The sequence below is a fragment of the Triticum aestivum genome, chromosome 5A (genome assembly GCF_018294505.1).
Source record: "Triticum aestivum cultivar Chinese Spring chromosome 5A, IWGSC CS RefSeq v2.1, whole genome shotgun sequence".
Lineage (NCBI taxonomy): Eukaryota > Viridiplantae > Streptophyta > Magnoliopsida > Poales > Poaceae > Triticum > Triticum aestivum.
The window spans coordinates 245,235,473-245,254,590 of record NC_057806.1 but is presented as its reverse complement, the minus strand read 5'-3'; positions in this window follow the sequence as shown (position 1 = coordinate 245,254,590).

Sequence of the window (19,118 nt, the reverse complement as noted above, 5' to 3'; positions counted from 1 at the left end):
ACGGTGTCCGGGTTTTGAAACGCCGAACTGGTTAATTGCCTTGAGAGGCTGCTTTGCGCTTCTGCTGTGAGGGCCGCGGTGTGCTCCTTTGTTCGGAGTGAGCGCTCTGTGTTTCCATTGATTGTAATAACTCCGTGAGGTCCTGGCATCTTGAGCTTGAGGTATGCATAATGCGGTACCGCATTGAATCTAGCAAATGCGGTTCTCCCGAGCAGTGCATGATAACCACTGCGGAACGGGACTATATCAAAGATTAACTCTTCGCTTCGGAAGTTATCCGGGGAGTCGAAGACCACTTCCAGTGTAATTGAGCCTGTGCAATGGGCCTCTACACCTGGAATGGCGCCTTTAAAGGTCGTTTTTGTGGGTTTGATCCTTGAGGGGTCTATACCCATTTTGCGCACTATGTCCTGATAAAGCAGGTTCAGGCTGCTGCTGCCATCCATAAGGACTCGAGTGAGGTGAAATCCGTCAATGATTTGCGGCGAATCCGCCATGACGGATACTAGTGGGGTGGTCCCTGCGATCGAAGGTGATCAGACAGGAGGACCATGGGTTGAACTTTGGGGCGACTGGCTCCAACTCATATACGTCCCTGAGCGCACGCTTCCGTTCCTGTTTGGGGATGTGCGTTGCATATATCATGTTCACCGTCCGCACTTGTGGGGGGGAACCTCTTCTGTCCTGCGGTTTTCGGCTGCCGGGTCTCCTCGTCATCGCTATGTGGCCCCTTATCTTTGTTTTCGGCAATTAACATGTCGGCCTGCTTGAATACCCAACAATCCCTATTGGTGTGGTTGGCTGGCTTGTCGGGGGTGCCGTGTATTTGACACGAGCGATCGAGTATGTGGTCCAAACTGGACGGGCCCGGCATACTTTGGTTAAATGGCTTTTTCCGCTGACCGGGTTTAGAGCCTTTGAATCCAGCATTAACTGTCGTATCTTCAGTATTATCGCTGTTAGTGCGGCGCTTATGTTTGTTGCGACGTGACCTGCTATTGCCGTCCTTGGTATCCGAAGTACCATGGTTCTTTGACATGTTATTGCTGTGAGCCAGCCAACTGTCTTCTCCCGCACAAAAGCGGGTCATGAGTGTCGTGAGGGCTGCCATAGATTTTGGCTTTTCCTGACCAAGGTGCCAGGCTAGCCACTCGTCACGGATGTTCTGCTTGAAAGCCGCTAAGGCCTCTGCATCCGGACAGTCGACGATTTGATTTTTCTTTTTAAGGAACCGAGTCCAGAATTGTGTGGCCGACTCTTCTGGCTGCTGAATTATGTGGCTCAAGTCATCGGCATCTGGCGGTCGCACATAAGTGCCCTGAAAGTTGTCGAGGAATGCGGCTTCTAGATCTTCCCAACAACTAATGGAATCTGCTGGCAAGCTGTTAAGCCAATGCCGCGCTGGTCCTTTGAGCTTTAGTGGGAGGTATTTTATGGCATGTAAGTCATCACCACAGGCCATGTGGATGTGGAGGAGGAAATCCTCGATCCATACCGCAGGGTCTGTAGTGTCGTCGTATGATTCAATATTTACAGGTTTGAAACCTTCTGGGATTTGATGATCCATTACTTCGTTTGTGAAGCATAAAGGGTGTGCGGCGCCTCTGTACTGGGCTATATCGCGACGCAGCTCGAATGGGTCTTGCCCGCTGTGTTCGGCCCAGCCGGATTTACTTTTACTGTATTCGGCATGACGTTTATCGTCTTGCATGGTGGCGCGCCCTTGTGATCCGTAGATCGATCTTGCATGCTTTTCTTTGTCCTCTAATATGTCTCGTAGGTCTGGCGTATCTCCCCATGCCTTTTTATTTGAATGGCGTCAGGGTGCAGGCTGAGTTTTTGGCTGGAATGCCTCTCTATCGCGGCCACGAGGTGGCCGATCAGCCGCGTCATATGCTTCTTCCTCCAGTCGGGGTAGCAACCTGTACTTTGGGTAACTCTTGGAGGGGCGCTCGAGTTTATATTCCTCGGCAGCGAGGACTTCAGTCCATCTGTAAGCTAGCAGATCTTGATCAGCTTGAAGCTGCTGCTTTTTCTTCAGGCTATTTGCCGTGGCCATAAGCCGGCGCTTGAAGCGCTCTTGTTCGATGGGATCCTCTGGCACAGCGAATTCGTCGTCGCCGAGGCTTGCCTCGTTTTCGGAGGGGGCATGTAATTATCATCCTCCTCCTCTCCGTCTGCCGCTCTCTCAGGAGGGATGGCTCCTCCATCCTCCTGCTCTAAATCTTGCGGGAGAGGATTGTTGTCGTCTTTGGCACTATCCAGAGTGTTATTATCTCATGTGCCGGTATCACCACTTTTGCCTTGGCGGGACTTAGAGCGGCGCCGTTGACGCCGGCGCTTGGGTTGCTTCTTGGACGGGTCATCCTCCGCTATTTCATCGCCATTGCCTTCTTTGGGTGTATCCACCATGTATATATCGTATGATGAGGTGGCTGTCCAGTGCCCTGTGGGAAGTGGTTCCTCTTCGTCTCCCGCATCGTCGTCCATTCCGTCGATGTCTTCGGAGTAGAAGTCGAGCATGTCGGTTAAGTCATCGATAGTGGCTACTAAGTGGGTGGTGGGTGGGTCGCGAATTTCTTCGTCGTCCGCATCTCAGCCCTGCCAGACATAGTTCGGCCAGGATCCTCCTGACAAGGAGAGAGACCTTAACGAGTTCAGTATGTCGCCAAAGGGCGAGTGCTGAAAAATATCCGCGGAGGTAAACTCCATGATCGGCACCCAATCAGATTCGATAGGAACTGGCGCAGGCGGTTCGGAGTCCATGGCCGGAGAAGGATCCAGCAGTTTATCAACACGGCTCTCGTGCAAGGTAAGGTCGATATTCGGCTCGATCGCTGCTAAGGGTAGGGCCTCCGTGGCGGGGTCCATCCACCCATCCGCGGAAGGCGCAACTGGCTCCGAATTGAGCGTCGGAGCGGCTGCCAGTGCGATTTCCTGAACACTGTCCGATGGTAGAGCTAAATCGTACTCATCATGACCGCGTGACGCACAAGGCAGAGGCTCGAATCCGTCGAAGATCAAGTCTCCGCGGACATCGGCCGTGTAGTTTAAGCTTCCAAACCTGACCTGATGGCCAGGGGCATAACTTTTGATCTGCTCTAGATGGCCAAGCGAATTGGCCCGCAGTGCAAAGTCGCCGAACACGAAGATCTGTCCGGGGAGAAAAGTCTCACCCTGGACTGCATCGCTATCGATGACAGTAGGAGCCATCAAGCCTAACGGTGACGACATAGAGGAACTCTCAATGAAAGCACCAATGTCGGTGTCAAAACCGGCGGATCTCGGGTAGGGGGTCCCGAACTGTGCGTCTAGGTCAGATGGTAACAGGAGGCAGGGGACACAATGTTTTACCCAGGTTCGGGCCCTCTTGATGGAGGTAAAACCCTACGTCCTGCTTGATAAATATTGATGATATGGGTAGTACAAGAGTAGATCTACCATGAGATCAAAGATGCTAAACCCTAGAAGCTAGCCTATGGTATGATTGTTGTTCGTCCTACGAACTAAAACCCTCCGGTTTATATAGACACCGGAGAGGGCTAGGGTTACACAGAGTCGGTTACAATGGGAGGAGATCTACATATCCGTATTGCCAAGCTTTCCTTCCACGCCAAGGAAAGTCCCATCCGGACACGAGATGAAGTCTTCAATCTTGTATCTTCATAGTCCGAGAGTCCAGCCAAAGTTTATAATCTGGCTATCCGGACACCCCCTCAGTTAGGAAGAGTTCATGTTCTTTTATTTGTTCATAGGCAGGAAGGCGGCAAAAAACAGGGGGAAGCACACAAGGTTCCTTGCAGACGCTCCACCACGAGGTTCCTTGCTCCTTCGCAGTCGACGGGAATCTATGTTCTTCCACCCTTTTTTACGTGAGCTTCGTTCATCCTTTTGCCAACACACGAGAAATCTAGCATCAAGGTGCACGTGTCATGCAAGAAAATTAAGATAATCAGATAAGCAGTGCGTAAGTGAGTCATGCACTTCGATGGCACTACTCCTATATGCACTATTTTTTCTCCTCGATGGCACATGAATAGTGCACATACTCAACGACGGAGCACGGGATGGTAGCCATGACATGGTCAGCCCTTTTTTGGAGAGAGTACGTACTAAATAACTTTGATGTGTCCCGTCAACTTGTAGAACGATGAGAAGCTAACTTACTACGCCTTCTCCCTCGCCAACTCGTGCGCGGTGGCTCTCAGCATGAGGAGAAACTTTTGCTTACAAGCTGTGGACGTGCATCAGTTCATTTGGTGTTAGATTGCCAGAAGTACTACTGTAGTACAACCATTTTTGTTCGACTTCCGGAAGAGGCGAACAGCCAAGCGCAAGGCTAGCCATAGTGGGAGTAACATAAGTAGAAGTACCTCCTTTTTTATTCTAGAAACAACCACACGCGAATATTGGACGTAGCAGCACAACAACTGAATCAAAAATCGAAACCTTCCTACCCGGCGCTAGCTGAGCCCACCGCTCCACACTGATTGCAAGTCAGGGCCACGCGACCTCTCACTGCTTCCGCCGTTGAAGCTGCGCGCCGACCGAGGGCCCTGCTGCACGCCCGACATTTCAGACTACACATACTTTGTGAGACAAAAGGTGGGGCCATTATTAATGATATAGTATTATACTAAAGGGACTAACTATTGTAAGTAGGCTCCGTATAAGGTTGGTTCTAGATGATGTGTCAACTTCACATAGCCGGATATTGGATATACTATTAACCATGCTCTAAGTGTGGTATGAGTCGGAAAATTTACTAGGTCATTAATTAATAATTAACAGACGCCTTAATTACTCAGCTGTTTCTGATTCTTTTGGATAGTGGGGCTATTATTGACTTGGACATGGGGTTTGGGACAAAGGCCTACTATTATACTACTTGGCCTTACTCGCACGACCGACCTGACAGGCTCTACCCTAGCCGCCACTGTATCATATGGTTTCACACCATTCCAGATCTTAGCGCCGCCACACAATTCTTCTCGATCCCTCCTTCTGGCTTGCACCGCGAGAAGGGACAACAGTCCTCCGAACCCCGCCTTTCGTGATCCTGTACGAGAGAGGGGCGATCAGGTTTTTGGGGAGCACACTCCTGTGACTGCTACCAGCGACGACTTCCTCAACGACAGCCTTCTTCCCCGACCTCGGTAACCTCTTCATCAACGACATGAGTGACAACATCAACCATAGCGGTTCTGCTCCCGCCGTACAGTATGTGATTTTCTCCTCCTGGTTTAGTCCACATCATTACTTTGATCTTTGCAATTGTCATCATGATCTATTTACTATTGATTTGGATTACATCTCATAGTAAATTGCTCATATATTCAACAATCCAATCCAAAAACCTGATTATAGGCAATTTACTCCTGGTTTTGCTGCGCTTTTGAAGCGCCTACTTTTAAGGGGGTGCAATATAAAAGGTGGAACACAAGAGCATTGGTTTCAGATCATGTACTGCTATGATGCCACTAAGGGTAAGCCTGAGGGCGATCTTAATCCTACACAACAGGAAGCTTTTGAGAACATGGATACCCTCTTCAAAGCCGCCCTGCTAAGTGCTCTTGACGATTCCATTATGGATTCATATATGTCATTTGACAGCGGCAAATACATGTGGGTTGTGCTCGAGGCCACGTTTGGGGCCTCGGGCACTGGCAACGAGTTGTACATCATGGAGCAATTATGTGACTACAAGATGACTGATGAGCGCTGTATTGTTCAGCAGACTCATGAGATACAGTCACTCGCTACGGAACTTGAGTACTTCAAGTGTGTGTTGCCGGACAAATTTGTTGCTGGGACCATCATTGCCAAGCTTCCACCTTCGTGGAACGATTTTGCTACTTCTCTGAAAAGCAAGAGACATGAGTTTTCTGTTTCAGATCTCATTAGCACTCTTCATTTTGAAGAGAAGGCGACATCAAAAGACACACGTGCTTGGGTTGCTGAGGGAGCTTCTAGTGCCCACATGGTACACGAGAAGTACTTCCAGCCCAACCAGCCCCAAAACAAGAAGAACAAATCTCAAGGGAAAGGCAAGTTTGATGCAAAGAACAAGCCGTCACATTATACCAACTTCAAGAAGAATTCTCATAATGGGAAGGGATACAAACCTCAATGTTGGTAGCACCGCACAAAACTTATATGGCTGCATCTACCTACTGTCAGCTAACCTCATGGTGCTCCAGGTATTCCAACATTCGTAACTAGGTACAATCACCACCACAACATGAAATAAGCTTACTCATACGTGGACTTGCAGATTGCAGTGCGGAACGATCTTGTCATGTGTGGAGTAGCAAACAAGCAGTGCAGCCGAAGGTGGAAATCAATCAAGGACTTATGAAATTATATATAATCTTCCTCAGGCAGGTCAGTATCCCCTTCGTCCAGATGATCATGTTTTGTCATGCCGAGCTATTGATATGTGCTACTGTTTTGCAACATCGTTTAAGTATAGCTATTGTTTTCCTATATTTTTAGATTCAGGACAATGAAGATGATTTCAGGGGAACTGCACAATATGGACTCATGTTGAGTCATCTCTATTGCCTCATGTGTTTGCTGCCAATGTGTCAGCATCGATTGCAAGATGAGGTAGCTAGCTAGCTGTGGAGTTGCCAACATGCTCAAAGTACTCACAACATTGAGAAGAAACAAGAATGCCCAGGAAATTAAGGAAATTAATGGGTGCGCAGGGAGGCCCTTTGTTCAGAGAAGCATCGACCGATTTTCTTTATTTGCACACCTTCTCACAGCTTTGTATTGGTTATAGTATGGTGAATCATTGAGATGAATAAAGATGCTGAACTTTTGTTCTTCTGAATGTTAGTATGCATACCGTATCTTCTGAAGCTTAGTTTAATGTAAATGTTGACTAGCCTGTGAACCTTCACGATCTAGTAAGTATATTGTAGGCCTATTATTTGACACCTCACTTTGCCTCGCTACGCGACCAGTGTGAGTGTCTGCATCTAGTACCGCATCCTCTAATTTGGTGGATGCCAAGTTGAAAAAGGTTACCGATGAGTAGCGATAAGCTGGAGGTGTCCCTTTTTTTATTTCGAATGGGTAATAAGATGGAGAGTGTCTCGGCCTGCCTCTAGCACAAGGCCCTCCAGTACGAAACACGGGCAGCTGACTGGGCCGATACAAAAGCCTATCCATCTTAAAGCCCATTTGTTTTTGTTTTTTGCGAGGAGAAGCCCATATTTCTTGAAGAGGGGGCAATCCCAGGAAAACCCTCCTCCTTCCTCGCTTCCACTTATACTACAGCTCCCTGGACTCTCCCGCTTCCGTCGCCCCCCAATTCCCTCCGCTCCCTATCTTTCTCACTCGTCTAGAAGACCCCTGCTCACCTTCTTCCTCACTAGTACAGAAAACGCCTGCTCCTCTTCTTCCACTCCTAAGAAAACCCCAACCCTCCTTCTTCCCCACTCGCACTGCCACTTGGCTCGTCTCTAGCTACTCTGCTCAAACCCGTGAGCTCGGCGTGACGCCCACAAGGAAAATGGAGTCGGCTGGCCCCAGCACCAAGAAGATGAGGCTCCCGCCAGCGGCGACGCCTGTTGTACATCCCGCACCCGGCAGCGCAGGGAGAAGCGGCGACCCCCCCCCCCACCCGGATCTGAGGAACCGGTAGAATCTCCAGTGGACCGCATCAGCGATCTCCCGGATGTCATCCTTGAGGAGATCATCTCGCTTCTCCCCACCAAGGATTGCTGCCGCACACAAGTCATCTCAACTCGGTGGTGCCCTCTATGGCGCACCGCGCCCCTCAATCTCGACTGTCGTCAGATATCTGTCCTTCCTGAATTTGATCTCCTCAGAGCCATCGTATCCTCTCACCAGCAAGGCCCCGTTCAACGCCTCTGCATCCCGACATGCTACCTGCTGTCCATACCCATCACAGTGGATGCTTGGCTGACATCCCCTGAATTCGGAAAACTCCAGCAGTTTGAGTTCCACCATTACCACGAAAGTTTCATACCACGAACACGCCAAGAATTCGTGCCCACACCACCATTGTCCATCTCGCGGTTTTCCTCCTCTCTCCACACCGCCACCTTCGCCCGGTGCCATCTACCAGATGATCTAGTACAAATGCTTCGACTCCCACTGCTAAAAAAACTTTCTCTTGTGGTGGTTTATCTGTCGGAGGCCTCACTACACAGCATCATCCACTCCAGTTGCCCTGCCCTGGAGCGCTTGCTGATTGTTTTGGGAATAGAAATCCCTATCAGTTGTCTCAAAATAAAGTTGCCTCACCTTAAAAGCATTGGAATTTGTTTTGAAGGACAGCAGCTCATCATCGAAGATGCGCCTTCACTTCAAAGGTTGTTCCGTGATAATTGTTATACACCTTCGCAAATAACTGTCGTCTCTGCGCCCAAACTTATTTGGCTCCACACTTATTCAGGTACCGTATATTATCATCTACACATTTGTAATCATAAGCTGCATTTTTCATTTGTGCGCATAAGTTTTATATCATCTTGGAGTACACTTTGGGTACTAGTATTATGTTATATGCTCAATGAAGAGTTCGTCCATGGATAGCCTATCAATGCTGTTGGATTTTGTCAAGATCTTATATATCAGAATGTTTAGTTTTGATCTGAACATAATTATTGGCTTGCTGTGCTGCTTTCCATCTCTTGAGAATTTATATATAGAGCTGATGATTTCATGCACATTGAAAGCCCGTATATATTGTACTAGAATTAATCATTCAGTTGTCGCTCTTTCGACATACTCTTTGTTCAGACCTTAACTGTTTTTAATCTTCATGTCTACTTAGGCAGTGCTACCACATGGAAAAAAATGTATAAACAATCGGTGGCGTAATAAGCACCAAGATTTTCTTAGTTCTCATGACATTCGTTTGAGGACAATAACGATGGAAGGATATGCATCCAACCAGGCAAACAGAAACTTTGTCACATTATTCCTATTGAATGCGAGGTTACTATTGTCCATGAGGCTTAAGTTTTACTGCAAGAGATTTCTCACTGACGGACACGTTGGACAGCAAAAAAAGAAGTTTTAGGTGCACAAATGGGCTTCTAAACGTGCTCGGCTTCTATTTACAACAAGTTGTAGTCATCCTGAAATAAGTTTTTTGCACAGGATGTTGATTTTATGGATTAGACCGATCCATTTGTTTGTGACTGCGAAAACGAGTGGTTGGGTTAGATGTTACTGCCATGTTCAATCTGGGTTTTGTCTAAAATTTGATGAACAATTAATCCTTGGGATTTTTGTACCGTTTGTAAGCTTGAGTTGCATGTTGTTGCCCTCGTACTCCCCTCCACCTGCCACTACACTGCCGCATCTTCCATGGCTGCTGTTCGTTCCCGTCTAAGGCATCGCCGTCATTCTCCGCCTTGGTTCGCTCGCTGTGCCCGCCGCCGTCTAGCATTGTCAACATGGTCAACAACCTCCCCGCAAAAAAACATGGTCAACAACCAAGAGGAATCAGGACATGGCTGTATGTGGAGAGGCTGACAGTAGGGACCCACCACGGTCATTGCATTACGCAAGCCGGTGCCTCGTTATTACAAGCCAAAAAAATGCTTCCTCCTAATTCCTCACCGCTAGAAAATCACTTAAATGTCTTAAAAGGTCAAATGGCCCCTGAAATTCAACACTGCAATTGCAGATCAAAAGAAATCAACAAGAGTCAATCAGATTCAAGAGCAATTGCAGATCGAAAGAAGAAAGCACTCGATATTTTGAGCCTAACCTCTTCCGGCTCGTGGTTGGTGTCGAATGGCTAAACTCTCCTGGACCCCCTGGGGTAATCCTTGTTTTCGATGATGCTTCGCAGCCACTGAGCCACTGTCTCCTCGGCAACCTCCTCTGGGTGGACCCGACAGTGTCTCCAGGGCCTGAGTACATCCACATCGGGTGGTCTCAGGCTTGGAGAGGCTGGATGCATCGACTGAGGAACACCTCCAACAGATTCATGCCAGTCACGCCCTCCCGAACTAAGTTAACGACCTGGTTGACTAAAAGAGACACCTCGCCTTTCTCCTCTGGGGTCACAGTCAATGAAGAAGGTTGGCGAACTCGCTCCATAGTGAAAGGGGGGAGACCGGTCGACTTACCAGGAGTCGGGACGTCTTTACAATAGAACCAGGTTGACTGCCATCCCCGAACTGACTCGGGAAGGGTCATGGAAGGAAAGGTGCTTCTACCCCTAGTTTGAATTCCTAAACTCCCAGATATCTGGATCACATGTGTCTTTTCGTCATCCGGATTTGCCTTCTTCACCGACTGGGAACGACAAGTAAATATGTGTTTGAACAGACCCCAGTGTGGTTGACAACCCAAGAAGTTTTCACATAGCGAGATGAACACAGCAAGATACGTGATTGTGTTTGGGGGGGGGGTGGTGGATTTGGGCACCGGAAAAGTTCAAGAAACCCCTAAAGAACGGGTGCGGAGGAAGAGAAAAACCTCGGTCGACATGGGTGGTGAGGAGGACACGCTCACCCTCGCGTGGCTGAGGCTCAGATTCCCCCTCTAGCAACCTCCAAGATCCAACGGCAATCATGCCGTCCTCAGCGAGCCTTCCAGATCTTCTCGCTCGATGGTGGAGCAGATCAAATCCCCCTGGATCCAACCCGGCGACAGACCGGACCGCGATGACGTCCCCGGAGCCGTCTACTTGCCTTCCACCACCACCGTTGCCTTCTTCACGCGTTCCAAGGCTGTTGTCTTGTCCTTCACCATGGCGGCAGAACGGGCATGGACCGAGCGGATGCGTAGAGAGCAGAGGAGGACGTGATTGAGAAATAGAGGAAGAAGAGATTGAAGGAGGCGCACTTTGCATTGCATTGGCCTTGATGCCTTTTATGGGCTTGCTTCCGAGTGGCTGACCCATTGGCCCGAGCAATCCTGTCATATCCCGTAACAGTCGCTCACCTGATACATGGCGAAAAATGCGGCACGGGGTTTGAGGCACGCCTGTCTACCCACTCCGATTACTATGTCACACTCCATCTCGCGCGCTTCTCCATAATTTTGAATCCTGTGAGATCTGGGAACCGCAGAGCAACCAATCACACCGAAGATTTTAGACCAGAATAACACTCAGATATTATCAGCATAATTCACTCGACGACCTCTAAATTGATCAAGGTGACTGAAACAAGGTTGAAGCTTCAACATGATTACCAGACTCCGGTGGAATGCCTCTGAAGCATGGAATCAAGTCAGAACCAACTTAAACCCTTCTTCACTAGGACCTTAATCCATTCGGGGGCTAATGAAGATGACATGTACCTAGGGTAGGGTTGTAGGCCTATCCTAGACACCCTACCCAAGGACACTGCCCTAGAGTCAAGAACTTTCAAAGTACAACAGAAGGTACCGACTAAAATCAGCTTGGAGTGCAATCCACTCGACCAGCTATCCCACTCGGATACCCCAACTCCACTCGACCAAGATAGAGTCACTCGACCATACGGAGAATCACTCGGAGTACAGAAAATCTAAAGCCACCTCTGGATGGCAACGGTCAAGCGTTCACTCCGTAGCCTTAAAGGTCATTAATAGTCATTATAGCAGGCGTTACCAGTAACGTCTTTGTCTTAACCTACATTAAACCATGTGTAACTGAGGCTTGTGAACGGGTGGAGCACTCTATATAAGCCACCCCTCCCCTCTGACACAAGGGTTCGCACCCCCTGTAACTCTCACGCATAATCCAATCGACCAAGCCTTCGGGCACCGAGACTTAGGGCTATTACTTCCTCCGAGAAGGGCCTGAACTTGTAAATCTTGCATGCACAACCTTGTCGTAGCTAGGGCATTGCCTCCTCCTACGTACCCCCTATTCTTACCGTCAGACTTGCTCCGACGACAATCATAGCCCTGAGGAATTTGAGAGCTCAAACTTCCGACCGTTGTTGTGCTATGCGCCAGCTTTCCCAAAATATCTTATCCGCCTTACGGTCATATCATTGAAGGGCATTTATGTCTTATCATGTCGGGCTGCTCCCCGGCTATAAATAGCTTCCCCCTACAACCACTAGTTTGTTGGCTGCTCCGAGAGAAACTGACACTTGTCATTGAGAGCACCCCATCCTCCAAGGACTTTGAGCGAAAATCATCAATGAGGAAAAATGCAAACCCAAACACCTACAACCCAAAGTGATTGAGCATCACGGAAGAGATTGTTCCTATGTGGAACTGACGCTTGTTACCTTTGAGGACTGTGCATCCGCCAGACGGTTAGCCGTCATGGACTAGAGCATCTAAGAGGAATTGTGGATCACCAAGTGACCGAGTCTGTGAAGGTTTGGAAGTCACCTGAAGACTTACCACGAGTGATTGGGCGAGGTCTGTGTGACCTTAGCTCAAGGAGAATATGGGGAGGACTGTGTGTCCTCATGTTTAAATACCTAGCTGCTCCAACCAGACGTACAACTGTCAAAACAGTTGTAACTGGTGTACCAAATCATTGTCTTCACCAAGCTACTGGTTCTATTGCCTCAACCCTTTCATTTCCTCATTCATGTGTTGATGAACTTAATCGTTACTGTTTGAATACTTTGACTGAAGACATTATCAATTTCCTCAATCCTAATTCTTTAGTCATCTTATCTTCAGCCTGCTTATCCTGTTTTCATGCTACATGTGCTCTGTGTATGTTTCATTTCATCATGATGACTATGCTACTGCTTTGTTATGCATGCACCTGAGTACTTATTCCACTTCTAGTTGCTTGTTGCTTAGGAAATTCCTCACCTAGAATTTCCTCAGTGACAAATTCATAAAAATCGCCTATTCACCCCCTCTAGTTGATATAATGCACTTTCAGTGACCACAGAAATAGTTGAAGAATTTGCAACAATAGAAGCATTTGAACTTTCAGGTGAGGAATTGGCAGATTCACGTTCAATGCATTTCAAACATGGTGGAATGAATTTATCCTGAGCAGAACTAATCTATTGAGCAAGCAATGAATCATTTTCCTACTGAAGATCTTCATGACTCACCCTTAGTTTCTCAAGATCTTCCTATTTTGCATGTAATAATGGGGTACTTCCTTGCATGCGGCCGTGGACCTAGTTGTTATCCTCTCCACGTACAGTCCTCTTCTGAAGGATGTCATTTGTTGACCATGTTCACCACACCGCGCCGAGAGCACCAGGACGGTGGACGACGGTGAGGCCTAGGAAGGGAACGACCCGGAGCCGGAGAAGACTCCACAGTTGTTTCCCACATAGAGGGGGGTACAAGGGTTTACTGGTTCGTCTACCGTTGCCAAAGTATAACAGGAATTGTTGGTGCGTAGAGGGATGGCCAAGCCAACAATGGGAGTAGTGTGGGGCGGTTAGGCCTGCATGGCAGCACAACCAGCCACGGGAGGCATGAGCAGGCAGTACGGACGGCGCTGGTTTGGGAGGCTAGAGAAAGAAGACCATAGGTTGAAGAAAAAGCACAGCCGTTGGATTAACCATCCAACATGCACTACTGCTAGAATTGTTTGTAGACTAAGTTGACAAAGCCTTTCATACACGTCAACCTTGTAGACCGACAAGTGAGCTTCCAAATCTGTCCCAAACAGCATACAACCCGAAATTTCTAGCCAGATTCAAATTAATTTAAAAAATAAACATACCTTAATGCAAAATCCAATGAAATTTTACTTGCACAAAAACAATGAAATTTAAAATATCAAAATTGGAAAAAAGTAATTTGGAACTAATTGCATGTTTATTGTATTTTTTATTTTATAGCCCATTTCTTATTACTTATAGCCCATTTTCTGGGCAAGTCGAACGCATCCGTCCTGGTCTTGAAAGATTTCAGGCCCAGCAGGGCATAGAAAAGCAAGTAGGCCCCCGTTGGTTATTCTACAAAAAACAAAATAGCTGGGCTAGCCATTTTCAGAAAGGAAAACGGGTCTGGTCAAGTGGTAAACATATGAAATAAAAGCCTGGGCTAGACGGTCCACAACTCCCGCATAACCCAGTTGATACCCCACTCCATCCTGAAAACAAAAAAATAATGCGAGAGCTGCTGGGTCCCGGGTGTCAGCTGCTCCTTGTGCAGTTATCTCACTTATTGACTACGTTGACAGTGGTGTGCGACCCAGATGTTAGGAAACCATCAAGAGGAACCATTTTTTCTTGTAATAAAGGAGGCACTTGCTTGCCTGCTGCCATGATCCTGGTGGGTCCCTACTGTCATCCTCACCATGTACAGTTATCTCCTTATTCCTCTTGGTTGTTGACCATGTTGACAACACCGGAGGGCGGCACCACGACGAGCGAACCAAGGCGGAGAACGATGGTGAGGCCTCAGATGGGAAAGAACAGGAGCCAGGGAACATGCACAATGTTTTAGAGTGCGATGTGACCATGATGCATGCGCGGCAGCACAACCAGCCATGGGAGGGGGGAGCAGGCGGTCCCACCAGCGCTGGTTTGGCTTTGGCGGCCGGAGGAAGAAGAGAATGAAGAAACACGATAGACGTTGAATGTCAATCCAACGGTCAGGGTTGGCACAATCGTTTGTTGACTAAGCCGACACCATGTATCATATTTTTTTATAGGAAGAAATAAAGTCTGGGCATGTTCGCCAGATAACTTTCCCGAAACTACCACCGTTTGATCTTGTGTTTTAACTAAAACTGCCAGGAAAATGCATTTATTTGTTGTCCTCCTTCCAGGGAACGTTCGCCACATAACATTCCCGAAAATCAAAGACATGAGAATACATACAGAACAAACTAGTGTACCAGTAAAGAGACATTGTTGAGTTTTAGAAAAAAGAGAGATGTGCTCCTGTAGCTAGTTCGAATCCAAGTCTAGACTATGACTATATATAGTGCTATGCTACTCTGCAAGTAATGAAACAAACATATCTAACGCTCGCTTATCCTCTTCTCTAGTTACTGTGCCTAGCATCAGAAGCTCCAGCCACATCAGCCATGTCTGCTGGCGGCTCGTCCACCTGCTCTTGAGTAGGCAATAACCAGATATGCGCCAAGTCACCACTCGTACCATCCCCTGTGGGTCTCAACACATCCCCACTAGCACACTCACCGCAGCCGGTTTCTCATCGCAACCCGCTGCCGTTGCTGTGGTGCCACTGCTACAAATCACGCAGAGTCATCCGTCGCATCTCAACTACAATCCTCAACCCTGGCCAAGTCTTCTACAAATGCCCGAATCATGGGGTAATAGTATGTTTAAGTGTTCTTCGCCTGCTTTCAGTTCCTGCTTTTTTAATAGTTTCATTGATGATCTTCCAATTTGATTCGTGTAGAAAAGGGAAGATTCGTGTGATTTGTATTTCTAGGAAGTTGTTGATGTGGGGGAATGGAACTACGTTGATTATTTGGTTAGCCGAGGAATCCCAATACCAGCAGGTTGGGGTGTTGGACAAGTAACTAAAGGAACGACAGAAGAGGAAGATGCAGATCAGAAGGTTAAAGATGTAGTTCATCTGATCATGGCCAAGCAACAGCTGCTGAACGTCCTTGACAACAATGAGGAGATGAAAGAGCTTGTGAATATAATGGGCAAGATCGTTGTGTTCTGTAGGATGATTGTCTCTTTATTTGCACTGTATGTAGCACTCGTGATGTATTCAGTGGCTATGACATGAGCACTTTGCTGAAACTAGTAATGAATGAAACCTGTTTAGCAGGCTCGACGTAGTGTTGTGAACATCTAATGATTTCTATTAACGGAAATTGGGGGATATTCCCTTTTGGTCATAAATAAATAAATAGCAGAGACCCTTTTGCTAATAAATAAATAAATTAGCAAAGGCTCTGTCGGGTCAGCTTTGTTCCCATCCGAAGACGTCGAGAAAAGTGCAGTCCAACAGCAAACTATGTCATCAAATAAAAGTTTCACCGCCAAATATGAGTACAACCAAACAAAAATGTCATCATGTTTTAGTCATCATACAATCACCAAACACAAATCAACATACATAATAAGTGATGTTCTCACAGCAAAATACTAAACAACAACTTCATCAAGTTTCAGTTGTCATAGCAAACACAATTTGACATAGTAGATAAAAAGTTGTCTTCTCACGGGCAAATACGACAAAAGCAATCTAATCATCATGCGTAGCAGCACCGTCAACATCTTCCCCATGTGTATCAGTCTGAATCATAATCCCCCCAGTGCCATCTTCTTCTTCATCCTCAATGTCCTCGAACGTTGGTGTCTTAGTGATCAACTCTCGTATGTCCACTGATAACCCGCAAGTATAGGGTGTCATTTGTAGCCTTGTTCGATACATAAGAGTGTCGAACCCAACGAGGAGCTAAAGGCAGAACAAATATCCCCTCAAGTTCTATCGACCACCGATACAACTCTACGCACACTTGACGTTTGCTTTACCGGAAACAAGTATGAAACTATTTTGCAAGGATAAAACTACGAGTACTTTCCGAGAATAAAACTACGAATAAATTATAAGGTGATAAAAGTGGATAGCTTGTGTCAACAAGAAAGTCATTTGTCCCTAGGCAATCGATAACAAGTACCGGTAATCATTCTTGTAATTATACACGAGGGAGAGGCATGAGCTAACATACTTTCTCTACTTGGATCATATGTGATAACCCACAAGCATAGGGGATCAATTGTAGCCTCTTTCGATAAGTAAGAGTGTCGAACCCAACGAGGAGCTAAAGGTAGAACAAATATTCCCTCAAGTTCTATCGACCACCGATACAACTCTACGCACGCTTAATGTTCGCTTTACGTAGAACAAGTATGAAACTAGAAGTACTTTGTAGGTGTTTTTGGATAGGTTTGCAAGATAATAAAGAGCGCGTAAATAAAAAGAAGGGGCAGTTTAGATAAAGACACAACTAAGTTAGTTTTAGTAGAGAGCTTGTTGTCACAGAAGAAAGTTATTTGTCCCTAGGCAATAGATAACTAGACCGATAATCACTATTGCAATTTTATTTGAGGGAGAGGCGTAAGCTAACATACTTTCTCTTCTTGGATCATATGCACTTATGATTGGAACTCTAGCAAGCATCCACAACTACTAAATATCATTAAGGTAAAACCCAACCATAGCATTATAAGGCATCAAGTCCTCTTTATTCCCATACGCAAACAACCTACTTACTCGGGTATGTGTTTCTATCACTCATGCCACCCACCATAAGCAAATCAAGAACATATTGCAAACCCTACAGCGGGGATCCCTCACGCTTGGGCGACACGGAGAGCACCATAGGACAACACCAATAATAAAACATGCAACTCAAACCAATCACGATCATCAATTAACCCATAGGACAAAACGGATCTACTCAAACATCATAGGATAGCCATACATCATTGGGAAATAATATATAGCGTTGAGCACCATGTTTAAGTAGAAATTACAGCGGGTAAAAGAGGGGTTACAGCACTGCATAGAGGGGGGAAGAGTTGGTGATGATGGCAGTGAAGTTGTTGGTGTGGATTGCGGTGATGATGATGGCCCCGGCGGCGTTCCGGCACCACCGGAAGAGAGGGGGAGAGAGCCCCCCTTATTCTTATTCTTCCTTGACCTTCTCCCTAGATGGGAGAAGGGTTTCCCCTCTGGTCCATGGCCTCCATGGCATGGGAGGGGCGAGAGCCCCTCCGAGATTGGATATGTCTCTCTGTCTCTCTGTTTTTGCGCTCCAGATTCTGCCCTTTCACCGTTTCTTATATTCCCGGAGATCCGTAACCCCGATTGGGCTGAATTTTGGAAACGATTTTTATCCGGATTTTAGCTTTCTTGCGGCAGAAGAAGGGAACCAACCGCCTTACGGGGTGGCCATGAGGGCCCAGGGCACGCCTGACCCCCTGGGGCGCGCCCCCTGCCTCGTGGCCTCCTCGGGCATCGTCTCGCGTTGATTTTCCTCCCCAAAAATCACATATATTCCAAAAAAAATCTTTGTCAGTTTTTATCCCATTTGGACTCCGTATGATATGGATTTACTGTGAAACAAAAAACATGCAACAAACATGAACTGGCACTGGGCACTAGATCAATATGTTAGTCCCAAAAATAGTATAAAAAGTTGCCAAAAGTTTATGAAAGTTGTAGAATATTGGCATGGAATAATAAAAAATTATAGATACGACAGAGACGTATCAACATCCCCAAGCTTAATTCCTACTCGTCCTTGAGTAGGTAAATGATAAAAAAGATAATTTTTGATGTGGAATGCTACGTAGCATAACCTTGATCATGTAATCTAATCATGACATGAATATTAAGACACGAGTGATTCAAAGCAATAGTCTATCATTTGACATTAAGATAATACTCCAAGCATACTAATAAAGCAATCATGTCTTTTCAAAATAACATGGCCAAAGAAAGTTATCCCTACAAAATCATATGGTCTGGCTATGCTCCATCTTCACCACACAAAATATTCAAATCATGTACAACCCCGATGACAAGCCAAGCAATTGTTTCATACTTATGACGTTCTCAAACCTTTTCAACTTTCATGCAATACATGAGCGTGAGCCTTGGACATAGCAGTATGGATGGAATAGAATATGATGGTGGAGGTTGTGTGGAGAAGACAAAAAAAGGGAGAAAGTCTCACATCGACGCGGCTAATCAACGGTATGGAGATGCCCACCAATTGATGTCAATGCAAGGAGTACGGATTGCCATGCAACAGATGCACTAGAGCTATAAGTGTATGAAAGCTCAAACTGGAAACTAAGTGGGTGTGCATCCAACTTGCTTGCTCATGAAGACCTCGGCATTTGAGGAAGCCTATCATCGGAATATACAAGCCAAGTTCTATAATGAAAAATTCCCACTAGTATATGAAAGTGACAACATATGAGACTCTATCTATGAAGAATATGGTGCTACTTTGAGGCACAAGTGTGGTAAAAGGATAGTAACATTGTCCCTTCGCTCTTTTCTCTCAGTTTTTTATTTCTTTTATTTTTTTTGTAGGATTCTTTGGCCTCTCTCTATTTTTTTTTGGGGGGGGGGGCTTCTTTGGCCACTTTTATTTTGATAACCTCACATGGGACAATGTTCTAATAATGATGATCATCACACTTTTATTTACTTACAACTCAATATTACAACTCGATACTAGAACA